This window comes from Mesoplodon densirostris, chromosome 8, assembly GCF_025265405.1.
Source record: "Mesoplodon densirostris isolate mMesDen1 chromosome 8, mMesDen1 primary haplotype, whole genome shotgun sequence".
NCBI classification, from domain to species: Eukaryota; Metazoa; Chordata; class Mammalia; order Artiodactyla; family Ziphiidae; genus Mesoplodon; species Mesoplodon densirostris.
The window spans coordinates 45,843,671-45,861,474 of NC_082668.1; the positions used below are offsets into that span (position 1 = coordinate 45,843,671).

Genomic DNA, 17,804 nt, shown 5'->3' on the forward strand with positions numbered 1-17,804 from the left:
TGGAGCACAGGCTCCGGACGCGCAGGCTCAGCAGCCATGACTCAGGCTCAGTGGCCATGGCTCAGGCTCAGTGGCGAAGCCGCTCCGCGGCATGTGGGATCTTCCCGGACCGGGGCGCGAACCTGTGTCCTCTGCGTCGGCAGGCAGACGCTCAACCACTGCGCCACCAGGGAAGTCCTAAGTTACTTTTTTATAGATGTTCTCTCCTTGTAGGGTTTTATATAAAATAATCTCTGTGTGATATTGAGACAACAGGAATATTTAATTTCAATTTACAAGGAATGATTAGATTAGTTTACCAGGGTTTCCTTTTTTTTTTGGTGGGGGTGGCTGCGTTGGGTCTTCATTGCTGCACACGAGCTTTCTCTAGTTGTAGTTAGTGGGGACTACTCTTCGTTGTGGTGCACAGGCTTCCCATTGCAGTGGCTTCTCTTTTTGCGGAGCATGGGCTCTAGGCATGGGCTTCAGTAGTTGCAGCATGCAGGCTCAGTAGTTGCAGCATGCGGGCTCCAGAGTGCAGGCTCAGTTGTTGTGGCGCATGGGCTTAGTTGCTCCAGGGCCTGTGGGATCTTCCCAGACCAGGGCTCGAACCTGTGTCCCCTGCATTGGCAGGGAGATTCTTAACCACTGCGCCACCAGGGAAGTCCCTACCAGGGTTTCATTTTGAGGATCCTGAAGATGCTGCTGAAGAGCTTAAAAGATAAGTAAATAAAAAGATTTTCTTTTAAAATAACATGAGTATAGGGCTTCCCTGGTGGCGCAGTGGTTGAGAGTCCGCCTGCCCATGCAGGGGACACGGGTTCGTGCCTCGGTCTGGGAAGATCCCACATGCCGCGGAGCGGCTGGGCCCGTGAGCCATGGCCGCTGAGCCTGTGCGTCTGGAGCCTGTGCTCCGCAATGGGAGAGGCCACAATGGTGAGAAGCCCGCGTACCGCAAAAAAAAAAAATTAAAAATAAATAAATAAATAAATAAATAAATAAAATAAAATAACATGAGTATAAAAGTTGAAGAAACAACTATTTCTCCCAGAATTTTTTCTTGGCTTTACAGTAGGTCAGATCTGGTTTAAATCTTTGCTTGGCCAATATCTGCTATATTTCACCACAGGCAGATTATACCTACTCTGGACTTCTATGTCTCCATTGCTAAAATAATCTCTATCTTGCAACCCTATTGCACAGTGGAAAAAAATGTATTTAAAAGCACTGTCTCATATAAAAATGTGCCTGAATATAGTTCATTACAGTTGAGATTCTTAGATTAAAATCTAATGTTTTTCTAATTTTCTAGCACAGTTCACTGATGAAAAATCCTTTTAGCATGTATCATGAAGAGCTGTCTGCTGTACTTCCTCATCAAATTTATTTATTTATTTATTTTAATTTATTTTAACTATTTATTTATTTATTTATTGGCTGCGTTTGATCTTCATTGTTGCGTGCGGGCTTTCTCTAGTTGCGGTGAGTGGGGGCTACTCTTTGTTGCGGTGCGCAGGCTTCTCATTGCGGTGGCTTCTCTTGTTGCAGAGCACGGGCTCTAGGCATGCGGGCTTCTGTAATGTGGCTTGTGGGCTCTAGAGCACAGGCTCAGTAGTTGTGGTGCACGGGCTTCACACAACTCCACGGCATGTGGGATCTTCCGGGACCACGGATTGAACCCGTGTCCCCTGCATTGGCAGGTGGATTCTTAACCACTGTGCCACCAGGGAAGTCCCCTCATCAAATTTTTAAACCATCAGAATTGTACTGAAACATTTCTCAAAGGAATATACAAAATTTAGGTTGCAAAAACACATCATTGAAGGAAATGGTATTTACACATGAAGTTGGTGAACATATCTTTTCTGAGAATCCTAACTTCAGTATAATTAAATCTTTAGTGTAGTAAAGATTGGCTTCTCTATAGTACTAGATGAAACAAGCAAGGAGGCTCTTCCCCATTCTGACTCCACCTCTAAAATGTCCTTGCCCAAATTTTACCCAATATTGGCAGTTCCTGCCCAAGCTCTCAGTGACCCCCAGCATTCCCTTGGCTCATGATTTATTAGATTTCATACATTAGTCTCTCTCTGGTTATTATTATTCTAAAGGTACATTAGAGGACAGTTGAAACCAGAGGATTTCTGGGTTTGTTTTCATCTCTAAGACTTGATGACTTCTTGAGAAAATTGTGGTTGATTGAATAGCTGGAGAAATGGGCAGGTCTCATGTAAACTGGATTATAAGTCCTTGGGGAGGTGTTTTCCTAGATACACTTCTTGTCATTTTCTGTGTTTTTGAAGTGAATGGTATTAAATTTAAAGCAAAGAAATGTAAATGAAAATGTCTATTCTGGGACTTCCCTGGTGGTCCAGTGGCTAAGACTCCACGTTCCCAATGCAGGGGACCCGGATTCTATCCCTGGTCAGGGAATTAGAGCCCACATGCTGCAACTAAGAGATCACGTGCCACAACTAAAAAATCCCACACGCAGCAACTAAGACCCAGTGCAGACAAATAAATAAATTAATTTTTTTAAAAAATATTTTCTGCCATAGTGCAAAAATTGTACTCCTATGGAAAGCTCATGTTATCAAAAATTTTGTCATAAACTTAATTGTTTCCATGTGAGGTGGGGTTAGGATCTAGAGAGTCTCTTATACACAATTCTTATCACTTTCATTGTTATTACAAGCTAAACGAAATTGGTGTAAGTGATCAACGAAAGAAAGCAGAGTTAAATGAGCAGCCAGCCACACAAAGCAGCAATGTATTCCTAGACTGTGTGAGCCACAGCATTTTCATTTTTCTTATTTTGGTGCCAGTTCTTGATTGAAATCGTTATAATCAAAGGAAATCTGTGTTAAGCAAAACATGTTCCCTAATCAGTCAATTGTCTTTCAAGCAATTCATGTTAACAAAACTTGCTCTGAGGAAGACATGTCTGTACTTAATACCCATGAGCGGAGTTATTGTCCACCTCATTCCAATCTTTTAAAATAACCCAACCCATTCACTGAAGCCCTTCAGAATTCTTGATTTTGACTCTCTGCCCTATTTTTGTTCCACACCTTCACCCTCAGTCTCCCCTCAGGCCCCCATGCTGGCATCCCAGTTTTGGATTTAGCATGTCAGAAACCTCTTCCAGACAGAATTCTCAGCTACTACCACCTGGTCTCAACCATCCCAGCCATGGCTAAGAGGAGATGCTTTGTCCCAGAGCACTGGCCACAGTATGTGAGATCTGCCCAGTTGTGCCCAGTTTTCACCTCCTAGGGGAAGGATGCTGAAGAGGGGTGACCAGTAAGTAAGAAACACACAAGCAACCTCAATTCTTTTTTAGCGTATCCTGTGGATACTCATTGATGTGGATGAGCAGAGCAAGACAAGATTCTTGTACCTCTGGGAGGTTTGACATAATCTAGTTTGGAAGAAAAGGTTTGCACTAGACTAAGATTTCTTCTCATCTGGTGATTCCGTAACTTATTCTTATCAATGCTTGCAGCTACAGAACAGAGTTATTTTGAGCGAGAAGTTGTAGTTTACAGCTCAAGTCCTTCAGTGTGAGCAAGCAGTGCTATTTATAGTTATCTCATTTTATTGCTTTAATTTATGTATCTGAAAGAATCTGCTCTAATTGTGGGCAATTATCAGGAGGGAAATGTGCTCTCATGCACCTCAGGAAATTTGTTTGTGGCCTATGGTTTTAAATAGCCCATTTATTCCTCAGTGGGTAGAAAATCAATTTTATGGATCTTCAAACATACATAATAACCATCATAAATAATAAAATTAAATAATAAAGTAGCATTAGCACTTTATACATTTGCTTTAATGGCTTTTCTTTTTTATCTATAAAAGTTACCTATGTTTGTACTATGTACATACTTCCAAGGGTATTTCTAGTATAACACAATACAAAGAAGAGCTTTGACCCACTCTATGGATTACTAGGAGTAACCAACACTGGTTAATGGCACTGATGGGAGGCACAAGGCCTCAAGCAACAGAGAAGACCCTCTAAGGCATAAGAAATGGAAGAACTGAATTTCTTCTGACCTCAGATGACCTTAAGGAAGCATGATCTGTCTAAGCAAAGTTCACCAGCTCTATCAAGTATTTGATATGTATCTTTCCAATCCAGCTTTCTCACTGGCATATAGTTATATTTCTCAACCAAAAGTTGAATGAGAATATCATCCTCTCAAAAACTGGAAGTGCATTTTTATTGCTTATAGAATAAAGTTAGAAATCCCTAGCTGGCTTCTTTACCCATATTGTTTTTCCAGCAATGCCATATTCTCTTACATTTTAGGCCTTGCTTATGTAATTTCATCTGACCCTGATGCATTGTCCGCCTATCAAAACCCTGCCTCACATTGAAGGATATTAAATGACACCAGTCCCAAGAAACCTTTTCTGATCAAAATCAACCTCCCCAATTAAAATCACCACCCCTCCAACCTATCAAAGTAGTTATTTGATATAGTATATCATGACTACTTGCTGACATATCTCCCATTAACGTCTATACTCCTGGATTTCAGATTGTCTCATTTATCTGTGCATATCCCACAAATTCCACATGTATCTCCTATGCATAAGAAGAAGTTATGTAATTGCTATGTGAGCACAATACTGAGAGATGGAATAAACTAGAATATCCCCATCACTGTCCCAATCCTATCAAGGGGAAACGTGGAATCCAAAGAATCTGATCAAAGCCTGAGCCACCCCTTTTAGACAGCTGGTGTGGTGGCTCATATCTTCAGGCCAGGTCCAGTAAAGAAACAATTGTTCCTTGGCACAAAAAAACAGCGGGTTCCATTTTTTTAAAAAAAGAATAAGAAAAATAGTTGTAACAGGAGAAATATACTTTCTTCGGTGTGAGTTTAGATTATGTTGTCTCAGACAAAAAGTAATGCTTGCATTGGTGAGGTGTGATTACTTGCTGGCTAACCAGTGGGAAAATCTACTGCAGTTCTCATGGTCAGGAGACTGAACTGGGATTACAACAGCCACTTTCACTCTCATTTAGGGGTCTGGATCATCTCCCTTCCCTCCAGAGCTGACTGAATCAGAATTAGTACCACAAAGAACACCTTCTCAAAGTCTGAGGATGTCAAGTTTTCAAGATTTAAAAAAGTTTCTCTGGACAGAGCTTCCTCTTCCTCATTGGAAAGAATTTCTCCAGAGAGAGGATGGGGACTTTAATGGGGAGTAGGGGAAGATGAAGGGAAAAAGACATAAGGATGCACCTACAAATGATATTTTCCCTTTAAAACCCATGCTGGGAAGGGCCTTTGCTTGGATGGGACAAGGGAATGCCTTGGATAGAGCCACAATCAATGTTTCTTTCACACTGACCTACTACACTGAGATCTGACATAACCATGGAAAACAACAACAATACACTTCACAGACTTGGACTGAGGCTCTGTTTGATCAGGTACAGACTGGCAGGCCAGGGGGTCAGGCAGAAACAGAGCTGGAGGGGACTTTGCCCCCTAGTGAGTTACTAGGAGTTGTCATACCTGGTTAATGGCAGTGATAAGGAGACCCACTGTCTCCAGAAACAGAGAACATAATGAAACATAGAGATGGTAACACTGGACTTCCAGGTGATTGTATCCACATGTCAGCAGGGAACATCCTAAAAACCAACAGGAGTGGCCTCACTCTGGTGATGAGTAATAGGGATTCTGATAAGGGAAAATTTCTTTTGGACTCTCATTGTTGGGGGCTTAGTACAGATGAGTAGAAATTTAGAGAACTATAGGTGGACTCTTTGCTGAAATAAATCATTTGCATAGAGAGAGAAGGCAAATAATACATGTGGAGGCCATACTTAAGAGAGCATTAAAGGCTATCTGATCTCCCTTTCCCAGCTGGTGAATGCCAGGGTTTTGCTTCCCAGCTGAGTCAAGTTTGTCAGAGGATCTCATTGGCTGCACTATATGGAGCTAGATCCCAGAGGCACCTTTTGGGAAGAAGCTCAGTTGAAAGCCAAGCAGGTATCCAAACTCACTATCAATAGAATGGGGTAGGGCAATGGGAAGTCTGGTGATAGGGCACAGGATAGGCTTCAAGTGCCAGGTAGAAGGGTCCTCTGAGCCAAAGCACATACTTTGCTTTTTCTAGTGAGCCAGGGGCACTGATACCTGGATAGGGAGAAAACTCTTAATGGTACTGACTGCCCCCCAAAAAATGTTTGCCTAAGGAATTTGGATTTTATGCTATTAGCAATAGAGAATCATGGAAATTTTTTGTAGTGCTATGTTTTGCTTTTCTTTAGCAGGGCAATGAATGAGAAAAGTAGTGTTGAGGGGAATTATTCTGGAAACAATATTCAGAATGAATTGGAGGATAGAAAAAAATAGAGGTTGAGACTGCATGAGATGATAAGGGACTGAACTAACGGATGACAACCAGACTAGAAAGAAATGGATGTATGTATGAGAAGATACAAATGAAGAATCAACAGGACTTGGTATCTGGCTGAATAACGAAGGATAATTTTCAAAGATGATTCAAGTTTTGAATCTAAGTGAAGAGGAAAATGTTGGTACCAATCAGGAATAAGAGCAGTTGGCCTTTCCTTTGTCTCCCCTTAAGTTTTCGCTGAGCATATTTTGGTGGAAATAGCTCATTTTAGGGAAGTTGATACAGCTAAAAATATTTGTATCAGGTAATTTGAGCAGAGAAAGAGAAAGAATAAACCTCTTTCCTGATTACAGAATTCTTCCAGCTAGATAGGAAGATAATATAAGCAGAGTCCAACAAAGATATAAATTCAAGCTAATATTCTTTAAATATTGTTCCACATGTGTTTAGTAGGGGTGTAAATAAACTGATATTTTTATTAACAAAAGTTATATGTCTTTTTATATTAAAAAGAACTGATTTATTACATGACCTGAATGTAACATAATATTTTCGCATTTCATAGTTTTTAAATCATTCCTGACAATAATATCATTCAAATTTTATTTTGCTGAACCCATTGGAATTTGCTTCACCTGGAAAAGCACATTGTTTCAATTTCAATCAGCTTTCAGTTATAGAATCTTAAAAGTAATCATCTGACACAGAAGACATCCAACACTGTTCTATTTGATTTTTCCATGTCATAATCAGAAAAAGAAATTTATTCTGCACGAGAAATGTCTACAGAAAAAAGAGAAAAACACATTCATTTAGGGATTTACTCCTGTAACCGAAAATCAAGACTGGAAAAATTTGGCCAAAAGATCCCACTTTTCTGTGCTTTTTTGTTTGTTTTGGGTCCCTCTCTCTTCAGTTTTCTTTTGCAGTTTTTTGAATAGGAAACTTCTTGGGAGTCTATTAAGGGTTCAAAATTTAGACAATAAAACAAATCACTTGTTCCCAGTAAAGAGCACCATGCCTTGCAGTAGTTAGTGTTATAATTTTAGCTGACTGAGACTTCAGGAGACTGTCAGCTAATCTCATGGTTGATATCCAACTTATAATTGCACAGTGCAGTGTGCATTTATGTGTTGCAAGATTCTCACCAGAGATTGTTGTTTGGTATTTCTACTCAAGAACACCAAAGGAGCAAGACAGCTTACATTTAGCCTATTATTCAAGGAGTTACCTAATTAACCAGCATGATATTCCCAATTAATTCCAGTGTGTCCACATGAATTCCTATAGACTGGAGTCCCAAGATGGTCAACAAGCTAGTTACCTTTTAAACCAGCTCTGAATTTAAAATAATTTCTGTTGTGGGAAATCATGTAGGGTTCAATCATTAAACAGCTAATTGGTTTGTTTCAAAGAACATTGTTGCAAAATCACTTGAAAATGTGGCCATTTTGCTACTTACCAGGCCATCAGTCACTAGCTGGGCTGAAGGTGTACCTTTTCTTCTATTCTATAGCAATGTGCTTAGCTTTACATGGATAATACCAATGTCTTCTCCCTGTTGCTAAAAAACCACAGTTATAAGTCAATAAATCTTTTAATCTGTGATATTAGGAAATCCATAAAATTCAGAGGCCAAGAAATTTCCTTTGGAAAACAACGTTCTGGTGTTTTAGTTTTCCAGGGATGCCGTAACAACGTACCACAGACTCAGTGGCTTAAAAAACAGAAACTTATTTTCTCACAATTCTAGAGGTTATTAGTCCGCGGTCAAAGTGTCAGCAGGGTTGGTTCCTTCTGAGGGCTGTGAGGGAGGGACCTGTTTCAGACCTCTCTCCTTGCCTTGTAGATAGGCACCTTCTCCCTAAATCTTCACATTGTCTTTCCTTTGTACACTGTGTCTTCTGTCTAAATTTCCTTATCTATATAAGGACAACAGTGATATTAGGTTAAGGCCCACCCATAAGACCTTATTTCAATTTAATTACCTCTTTCAAGACCCTATCTCCAAATATGGTTACATTCTGAAGTAGTAGGGTTGGGGGGAGTGGTTAAAACTTCAACATATGAATTTTTAGGGGAACATGATTCACCCCATAACATCTGGAGACAAGGTTTTATGGATCTTAAAGGTCTTTAGCCCCTACTTGAGTCAGTGTAGATGCTGGCTCTCAGGCAAAGTGAGTCCCAAATGTGTCCCCAAACCACACTAGTACTGCCCGACATGGACCTTGGGCTTGCTTTCTTCTATTTTTTTTACTTCAGCTCCAGCTTCATCACATCTGCTCCTCAGAAGGCTGCTGGGAGAAGGCTCACTGTGGCCACAAGCCTGTGAGATCTCCAGAGTCTTTGTCCAGGGTGCAGGGTCTACTCCCACAGCTGCCAGTCCTTGGGGTGCCACAGCCATGCTCCCAACCACACTTGTCATCTGAGCTCCTGAAGCAGCCCTGCCTGTACTCAAAGTCTCACAAAGTCTTCTTGACTAACTCACTCAGCTCCAGCCTCCAAACCTCACCACACAGAGGACCCCAAATCAGTCCAAGGGATTTGGAGGAGAGACTTCATTCTGCCCTCTCCAACCTTCTCCCCACTCCACCTCAGCCCATAAAACCTACAAAATGTCCTCATGGTTCATGACAGGGACTTTAACTCTGAGGAATGGAAACAAGCAACCTCTGGCTTACAAACGTATGTGGGGTGGTGAGGGTGGGCAGTGTGGGTGGGTGGGTGGTAAAGTGCTGTGCAGGTGGGGAGAAGGTGTGTAGTATGTTTGTATGTATAGACAGTATTGGTATTTTAGCACAAAAGTTGATTTTTCAGTCCTAGCTCTGAATGATCAGCCTGTCTACAGACATTTACAGATGTGTTAAGATAATCATAGAATCTTAAAGAGTCTTAAGAAATCTTACAGATCCTTAAAATATTATCTTTAGAGTTTATGTGAAAAAAACTGGGGCACAGAAGTATTAAATGTCCAAGATTATATAGTAGTTCATAAAAGATTAAATTTTATATGTCTGAATGCTAACATATTGTCTAATGAGCTGATACTGAGTTATAACTGTGTAAAGAGTTTCATATGAAAGCACTTTGGAGTGTCTGCCCAGTTCATGACATCCCCCTTAAATATTCCCCGCCCCCCCCACCCCACCTAAAGTGGATGAATCTCCACTCCCTTTTCCACAGTTGATTGGACTGGAGTGGACACCTGACCCAGGCTATGCCAATCAGAATTCCTTCCCTGGGAATTTGGAATTAACTTAGAGATAGAAAGCAGCAATGTGTGTGATCTTATGATGAGGTAAGGTTCTCCACTGCCCAGTAGTATCCAAGTAAAGGGAGAGTGGCATCTTGCTCCCACAATCACTACCCCCCTTTGCGGTCAGGGCCCACCCTCTGTGGTGAAAAAGTTAGGAATGTCCCACTCTTGAAATGGCTGATAGTTCACATGGGCAGATCAGTTGGAGATCCTTAACTTCTTAAGTCCAGGAGGCCCCCTTCTGCTGGATGGGCCAAGGTGATGTGATGTGCTAGCTGCTGTCATGGACGGACCTCTCCAGGTAGCAAAGCACAGAGCCCAGCTAATTGTGGCTCCCTTACACAAGGACCAGGGCAAGTGTAGTCTCGCTCCAGTGGTCACCCAAGGTCTGCAGGCCTGGCTGGGCTCCCCCATGTGGCTCCCAGCCCTGCTGAGTAAGGTAGTCACATCTTCTCCAGGCAAACTCTGCCTCCATCCATGTGGCTCCCCCAGGGTCCCGGTCCCTCATCCCCGGATCCACTGACTTGCCTCCCTTCTCCCTGGGGGTAGGGGGTAGTTACATTCAGCGTCTTCTTCCAGCCTCTTTCCAATGTATTGTTGTTAGGATATAAATTCTATGCCCTGCTTCCTTCAAGGCCTTTCTTTCATTTCTCACAATCTTTTCTTCTCTCAACAAAACCTACCTCATTCAAATCAAAAGCTTTGGCTTCTATACATGTCTTCATGAAGACTTTGGCTTTTATGCAAGACTTCTATGAAGTCTTCAGGGGAATTTGTCTACTGTGGGCAGGTATTCCAGAAATAACCATTATGGGTGAAGAACTTTGGTATCTGGCTGTGCTATGACTCCCAGAGTGGTACCCACCACTATACCGAGAGTTCAGGGACCTGACCACCGCGGGTGCCATCACCCAGTGCTACCAAGATGTGGCACCTGGCACTGCGCCCAGGCCCACTGGATCCAGATCTCTGATGCTGCCCAGCAGTGGTCAAGTGGTTCCATGACTCCAAGGTCAAGTTCCCACTGCCTCATTGGGTCCTGAGTCACTAGAAGGAACCATGCTTCACTATCAAGAGACTCAACAAACTCCTATTTTTTTTTTTCTTTTCCATTGTGGGTTATTACAGGATATTGAATATAGTTCCCTGTGCTATACAGTAGGACCTTGTTGTTTATCCATTCTACATAATAGTTTTATCTGCCAATCCCAAACTCCCAGTCCATCCTTCTCCCACCTCCCCTCCCCTTTGGCAACCACAAGTCTGTTCTCTATGCCTGTCAACACCTCTTTTAGATGCAGAGCCTCCCCGCCCTAGTCTGCCCAAATAAACTCCTTGGGAAGGTGGGGGGGAAGGCAGAGAATATATAGGAAATATCTGTACCTTCCTCTCAATTTTACTGTGAATCTTAAACTATTCTAAAAGGTAAAGACTTACCAAAAAAAAGAAGAAAAAACAAAGTTGCTGCTTCCAGTGCTATTGTTGCTGACAGACTCTTACAAAAGAGCTTATTTTGTTAAAAAGCAAAAAACAAAAACAAAACAAACATTGACTGTTTCTTTATCTTTTCATACTGGCTGGAACATTCTTAATTCTCTTTCAGTCAGTGTGGATGGCTCTGGAGGAGCAGAAAGAACTACAAAACAGAAACACACACACAAATTCTTATTTCAAAAAATCACCCCCTGGGGCTTCCCTCGTGGCGCAGTGGTTGGGAGTCCGCCTGCCGATGCAGGGGACACGGGTTCGTGCCCCGGTCCGGGAAGATCCCAGATGCCGCGGAGCGGCTGGGCCCGTGACCCATGGCCGCTGAGCCTGCATGTCCGGAGCCTGTGCTCCGCAACGGGAGAGGCCACAGCAGTGGGAGGCCCGCATATCACAAAAAAAAGAAAAAAAAAGTGGGGGGAGAAAAAAAAATCACCCCCTAAGTGGGTAAACTCACTATTGCTGGCAGTCATATTCCACTTCATGTATTAAGGAACAGGTAAAAGCCAGGTGGCAGGGATAATAAGGAAGTAGACTTAGAGAAGCAGAGAAGACAGTGGGAACAGAACTATGTGGGTACCTGATAGTGTCAGTTTCCTAGTTTCTGCCCAACTAGAGCTGTCCTTTTATCCTCATATTCTTAAACATCACTATATTTTTTAAATAAATTTCTAATTTTTCTTAAGCTAACTCAAATGAGCTTACATATTTAGCAGCCAGAACAGTGCTAATGAATAGTTTTAAAGTTTCAAAGCTAATCTACATTTTCCCAGCTGTCTTAAAAAAAAACACTTTAAAACACATTAATAGATGGTTAAATGGTCCTACAGTTTTTATTGTGAAAATCTGTGTTATTTACTGCAACTCTATGGTTAACATTTTCTTGATGAAGAGTTCAGAATGCAGTTGTCACATAAAATCTTAAGTGTTGGTATCCATCTGGAAAGAGATACAGGCAAGAGAGTAGATTCGCTCCCTCATGCTAACTGGTAGCTGCTGGGCTATGGATGTCTTCTCCAGATAAAGCCTCCCTCTGAGCGTGAAGAGTAGCAGGAAAAGACTGGACTTTGGGAGCAAGCGTCAGTGCTCCAACCTCAGTCACTACCAACAAGCCTCAGATGCTCCTGATGTTGTTGATTCCCTTGCCTTGACTTGAGATCTGCCATATGCTAGGGATGAAAGTCATTTCCTTTCCCTATTATTTTCACTCTTCCTGACACCCTCTTTTAAGGAAAGCTTATGGGAAATTTTGCTCCCATGACTCTTCCTGCCTTAAGCTGGAGCAATCAAATCCCCCCTGGAGGGCTAATGTGCCACAGCTAGCCGGCAGGGAGTCCGGGAAAACTTTGGAGCTGCCGAAGATGCAAGAGACTTTTTCTTCCCTCTTGGTTTCCTGGTGCGCGAGGAGAGGGGATTAAGAGCGCTGCATAAAGGGGCTCCACAGACGGGTGCGAGTCACGACTGAAAGCGCGGAGCCCAGTGACGGGCGTGGGACGCTGGGGCTGCTGCTGCCGCCGCCAAGAAGCCTGTGTGCGAGCGCAGGTCACTGTCCACACCGCCCTTCCGGGAGCCTGTGCAGCCCGCCACTGCCGGGGTCCCGGGATCCAGGGGCGGCTTCCCTGGGAGAACGCACGGCGCGCCTCGGGCTGGTGCAACGTCACGCCGACCTCTGCCGCTGCAGGCTCGCCCCGCACTCCGTGCCCCTCCCTGCCGCCCGGCCTGAGTGAGCCAGAGTCCCCGAAGAGGCTGCTCCTTTAACCCTGTCCTGTCTGAGCGAAGAACAGACGCCCTCCGGCGACCTACACGCAGAGGCGCGGCCAAATCCAAAGCTGAGACCCAGGAGCTGTGAGAACAAAGAAGAGAAAGGGAAACCTCTCCCAGCAGCCTCAGAAGCAGCGGATTAAAGCTCCACAATCAACTTCATGTACCCTGCATCTGTGGAATACATGAATAGACAACAAATCATCCCAAATTGAGGAGCCAGGAGTCAGTGCTGTGCCTCTGAGGTGGGAGAGCCAACTTCAGGACACTGGTCCACAAGAGACCTCCCAGCTCCACATAATATCAAACGGCGAAAACCTTCCAGAGATCTCCATCTCAACAGCAGCACCCAGCTTCACTTAACGACCAGCAAGCTACAGTGCTGGTCACCCTATGCCAAACAACTAGCAAGACAGGAACACAACGCCACCCATTAGCAGAGAGGTGGCCTAAAATCATAAAAAGTCCGCAGACACCCCAAAACACACCACCAGACGTGGACCTGCCCACCAGAAAGACAAGATCCAGCCTCATCCACCAGAACACAGGCACTAGTCCCCTCCACCAGGAAGCCTACACAACCCACTAAACCAACCTTAGCCACTGGGGACAGACACCAAAAACAACGGGAACTACGAACCTGCAGCCTGCAAAAAGGAGACCCCAAACACAGTAACATAAGCAAAATGAGAAGACAGAAAAACACACAGCAGGAGAAGGAGCAAGATAAAAACCCACCAGACCTAACAAATGAAGAGGTAATAGGCAGTCTACCTGAAAAAGAATTCAGAATAATGATGGTAAAGATGATCCAAGATTCTATTTCCAAGATCCAAAATCTTGGAAATAGAATAGACAAAATGCAAGAAACAGTTAACAAGGACCTAGAAGAACTAAAGATGAATCAAGCATCGATTAAAAACACAATAAATGAAATAAAAAATACTCTAGATGGGATCAATAGCAGAATAACTGAGGCAGAAGAACGGATAAGTGAGGTGGAAGATAAAATAGTGGAAATAACTGCTGCAGAGCAAAATAAAGAAAAAAGAATGAAAAGAACAGAGGACAGTCTCAGAGACCTCTGGGACAACATTAAACGCACCAACATTCGAATTATAGGGGTTCCAGAAGAAGAAGAGAAAAAGAAAGGGACTGAGAAAATATTTGAAGAGATTATAGTTGAAAACTTCCCTAATATGGGAAAGGAAATAGTTAATCAAGTCCAGGAGGCACAGAGAGTCCCATACAGAATAAATCCAAGGAGAAATACGCCAAGACACATATTAATCAAACTGTCAAAAATTAAACACAAAGAAAGAAATCATATTAAAAGCAGCAAGGCAAAAACAACAAATAACACACAAGGGAATCCCCATCAGGATAACAGCTGATCTCTCAGCAGAAACTCTACAAGCCAGAAGGGAGTGGCAGGACATAATTAAAGTGATGAAGGAGAAAAACCTGCAACCAAGATTACTCTACCCAGCAAGGATCTCATTCAGATTTGATGGAGAAATTAAAACGTTTACAGACAAGCAAAAGCTGAGAGAGTTCAGCACAACAAAGCCAACTTTACAACAAATGCTAAAGGAACTTCTCTAGGCAAGAAACACAACAGAAGGAAAAGACCTACAATAACGAACCCAAAACAATTAAGGAAATGGGAATAGGAACATACATATCGATAATTACCTTAAATGTAAATGGACTAAATGTTCCCACCAAAAGACACAGATTGGCTGAATGGATAGAAAAACAAGACCCATATATATGCTGTCTACAAGAGACCCACTTCAGACCTAGAGACACATACAGACTGAAAGTAAGGGGATGGAAAAAGATATTCCATGCAAATGGAAACCAAAAGAAAGCTGGAGTAGCAATTCTCATATCAGACAAAATAGACTTTAAAATAAAGACTACTAGAAGAGACAAAGAAGGACACTACATAATGATCAAGGGATCGATCCAAGAAGAAGATATAACAATTGTAAATATTTATGCACCCAACATAGGAGCACCTCAATACATAAGGCAAATCCTAACAGCCATAAAAGGAGAAATCAACAGTAACACAATCATAGTAGGGGACTTTAACACCCCACTTTCACCAATGGACAGATCATCCAAAATGAAAATAAATAAGGAAACACAAGCTTTAAATGATACATTAAGCAAGATGGACTTAATTGATATTTATAGGACATTCCATCCAAAAACAACATAATACACATTTTTCTCAAGTGCTCATGGAACATTCTCCAGGATAGATCATATCTTGGGTCACAAATCAAGCCTTGGTAAATTTAAGAAAATTGAAATTGTATCAAGTATCTTTTCCGACCACAATGCTATGAGACTAGATATCAATTACAGGAAAAGAGCTGTAAAACATACAAACACATGGAGGCTAAACAATACACTACTTAATAACAAAGTGATCACTGAAGAAATCAAAGGGGAAATTAAAAAATACCTAGAAACAAATGACAATGGAGACACGACGACCCAAAACCTATGGGATGCAGCAAAAGCAGTTCTAAGAGGGAAGTTTATAGCAATACAATCCCACCTTAAGAAACAGGAAACATCTCACTTACCTGGCAGGGGAGATACCATGATCACGAAGGTGGTTTTCCCAGGGCGAGGCTTATCCATTGCACTCCGGATGTGCTGACCCCTGCGATTTCCCCAAATGTGGGAAACTCGACTGCATAATTTGTGGTAGTGGGGGACTGCGTTCGCGCTCTCCCCTGATTTAAAAAAAAAAAAAAGAAAAGAAACAGGAAACATCTTGAATAAACAACCTAACCTTGCACCTAAAGCAATTAGAGAAAGAAGAACAAAAACATCTCAAAGTTAGCAGAAGGAAAGAAATCATAAAAATCAGATCAGAAATAAATGAAAAAGAAATGAAGGAAATGATAGCTAAGATCAATAAAACTAAAAGCTGGTTCTTTGAGAAGATAAACAAAATTGATAAACCATTAGCCAGACTCATCAAGAAAAAAAGGGAGAAGACTCAAATCAATAGAATTAGAAATGAAAAAGGAGAAGTAACAACTGACACTGCAGAAATACAAAAGATCATGAGAGATTACTACAAGCAACTCTATGCCAATAAAATGGACAACCTGGAAGAAATGGACAAATTCGTAGAAATGCGCAACCTGCCAAGACTGAATCAGGAAGAAATAGAAAATATGAACAGACCAATCACAAGCACTGAAATTGAAACTGTGATTAAAAATCTTCCAACAAACAAAAGCCCAGGACCAGATGGCTTCACAGGTGAATTCTATCAAGCATTTAGAGAAGAGCTAACACCTATCCTTCTCAAACTCTTCCAAAATATAGCAGAGGGAGGAACACTCCCAAACTCATTCTACGAGGCCACCATCACCTTGATACCAAAACCAGACAAGGATGTCACAAAGAAAGAAAACTACAGGCCAATATCACTGATGAACATAGATGCAAAAATCCTCAACAAAATACTAGCAAACAGAATCCAACAGCATATTAAAAGGATCATACACCATGATCAAGTGGGGTTTATTCCAGGAATGCAAGGATTCTTCAATATACGCAAATCAATCAACGTGATACACCATATTAACAAATTGAAGGAGAAAAACCATATGATCATCTCAATAGATGCAGAGAAAGCTTTCGACAAAATTCGACACCCATTTATGATAAAAACCCTGCAGAAAGTAGGCATAGAGGGAATTTTCCTCAACATAATAAAGGCCATATATGACAAACCCACAGCCAGCATCGTCCTCAATGGTGAAAAACTGAAAGCATTTCCACTAAGATCAGGAACAAGACAAGGTTGCCCACTCTCACCACTCTTAGTCAACATAGTTTTGGAAGTTTTAGCCACAGCAATCAGAGAAGAAAAGGAAATAAAAGGAATCCAAATCGGAAAAGAAGAAGTAAGGCTGTCACTGTTTGCAGATGACATGATACTATACATAGAGAATCCTAAAGATGCTACCAGAAAACTACTAGAGCTAATCAATGAATTTGGTAAAGTTGCCGGATACAAAATTAATGCACAGAAATCTCTGGCATTCCTATATACTAATGATGAAAAATCTGGAAGTGAAATCAAGGAAACACTCCCATTTACCATTGCAACAAAAAGAATAAAATATCTAGGAATAAACCTACCTAAGGAGACCAAAGACCTGTATGCAGAAAATTATAAGACACTGATGAAAGAAATTAAAGATGATACAAATAGATGGAGAGATGTACCATGTTCTTGGATTGGAAGAATCAACATTGTGAAAATGACTCTACTACCCAAAGCAATCTACAGATTCAATGCAATCCCTATCAAACTACCCCTGGCATTTTTCACAGAACTAGAGCAAAAAATTTCGCAATTTGTATGGAAACACAAAAGACCCCGAATAGCCAAAGCAATCTTGAGAACGAAAAAAGGAGCTGGAGGAATCAGGCTCCCTGACTTCAGACTATACTACAAAGCTACAGTAATCAAGACAATATGGTACTGGCACAAAAACAGAAAGATAGATCAATGGAACAGGATAGAAAGCCCAGAGATAAACCCACGGACATATAGTCACCTTATCTTTGATAAAGGAGGCAGGAATGTACAGTGGAGAAAGGACAGTCTCTTCAATAAGTGGTGCTGGGAAAACTGGATAGGGACATGTAAAAGTATGAGATTAGATCACTCCCTAACACCATACACAAAAATAAGCTCAAAATGGATTAAAGACCTAAATGTAAGGCCAGACACTATCAAACTCTTAGAGGAAAACATAGGCAGAACACTCTATGACATAAATCACAGCAAGATCCTTTTTGACCCACCTCCTAGAGAAATGGAAATAAAGACAAAAATAAACACATGGGACCTAATGAAACTTAAAAGCTTTTGCACAGCAAAGGAAAC

At 41.8% G+C, this 17,804-nt stretch overlaps 1 non-coding gene across 1 annotated transcript; it reads left to right on the forward strand.

The window, feature by feature from the left end:
* Window positions 1–15,463: 15,463 nt before the first annotated feature.
* On the forward strand, window positions 15,464–15,627 carry LOC132495555 (U1 spliceosomal RNA). The gene has a single exon (XR_009533285.1). It is a non-coding gene; the product is annotated as a U1 spliceosomal RNA (small nuclear RNA).
* Window positions 15,628–17,804: the final 2,177 nt, after the last annotated feature.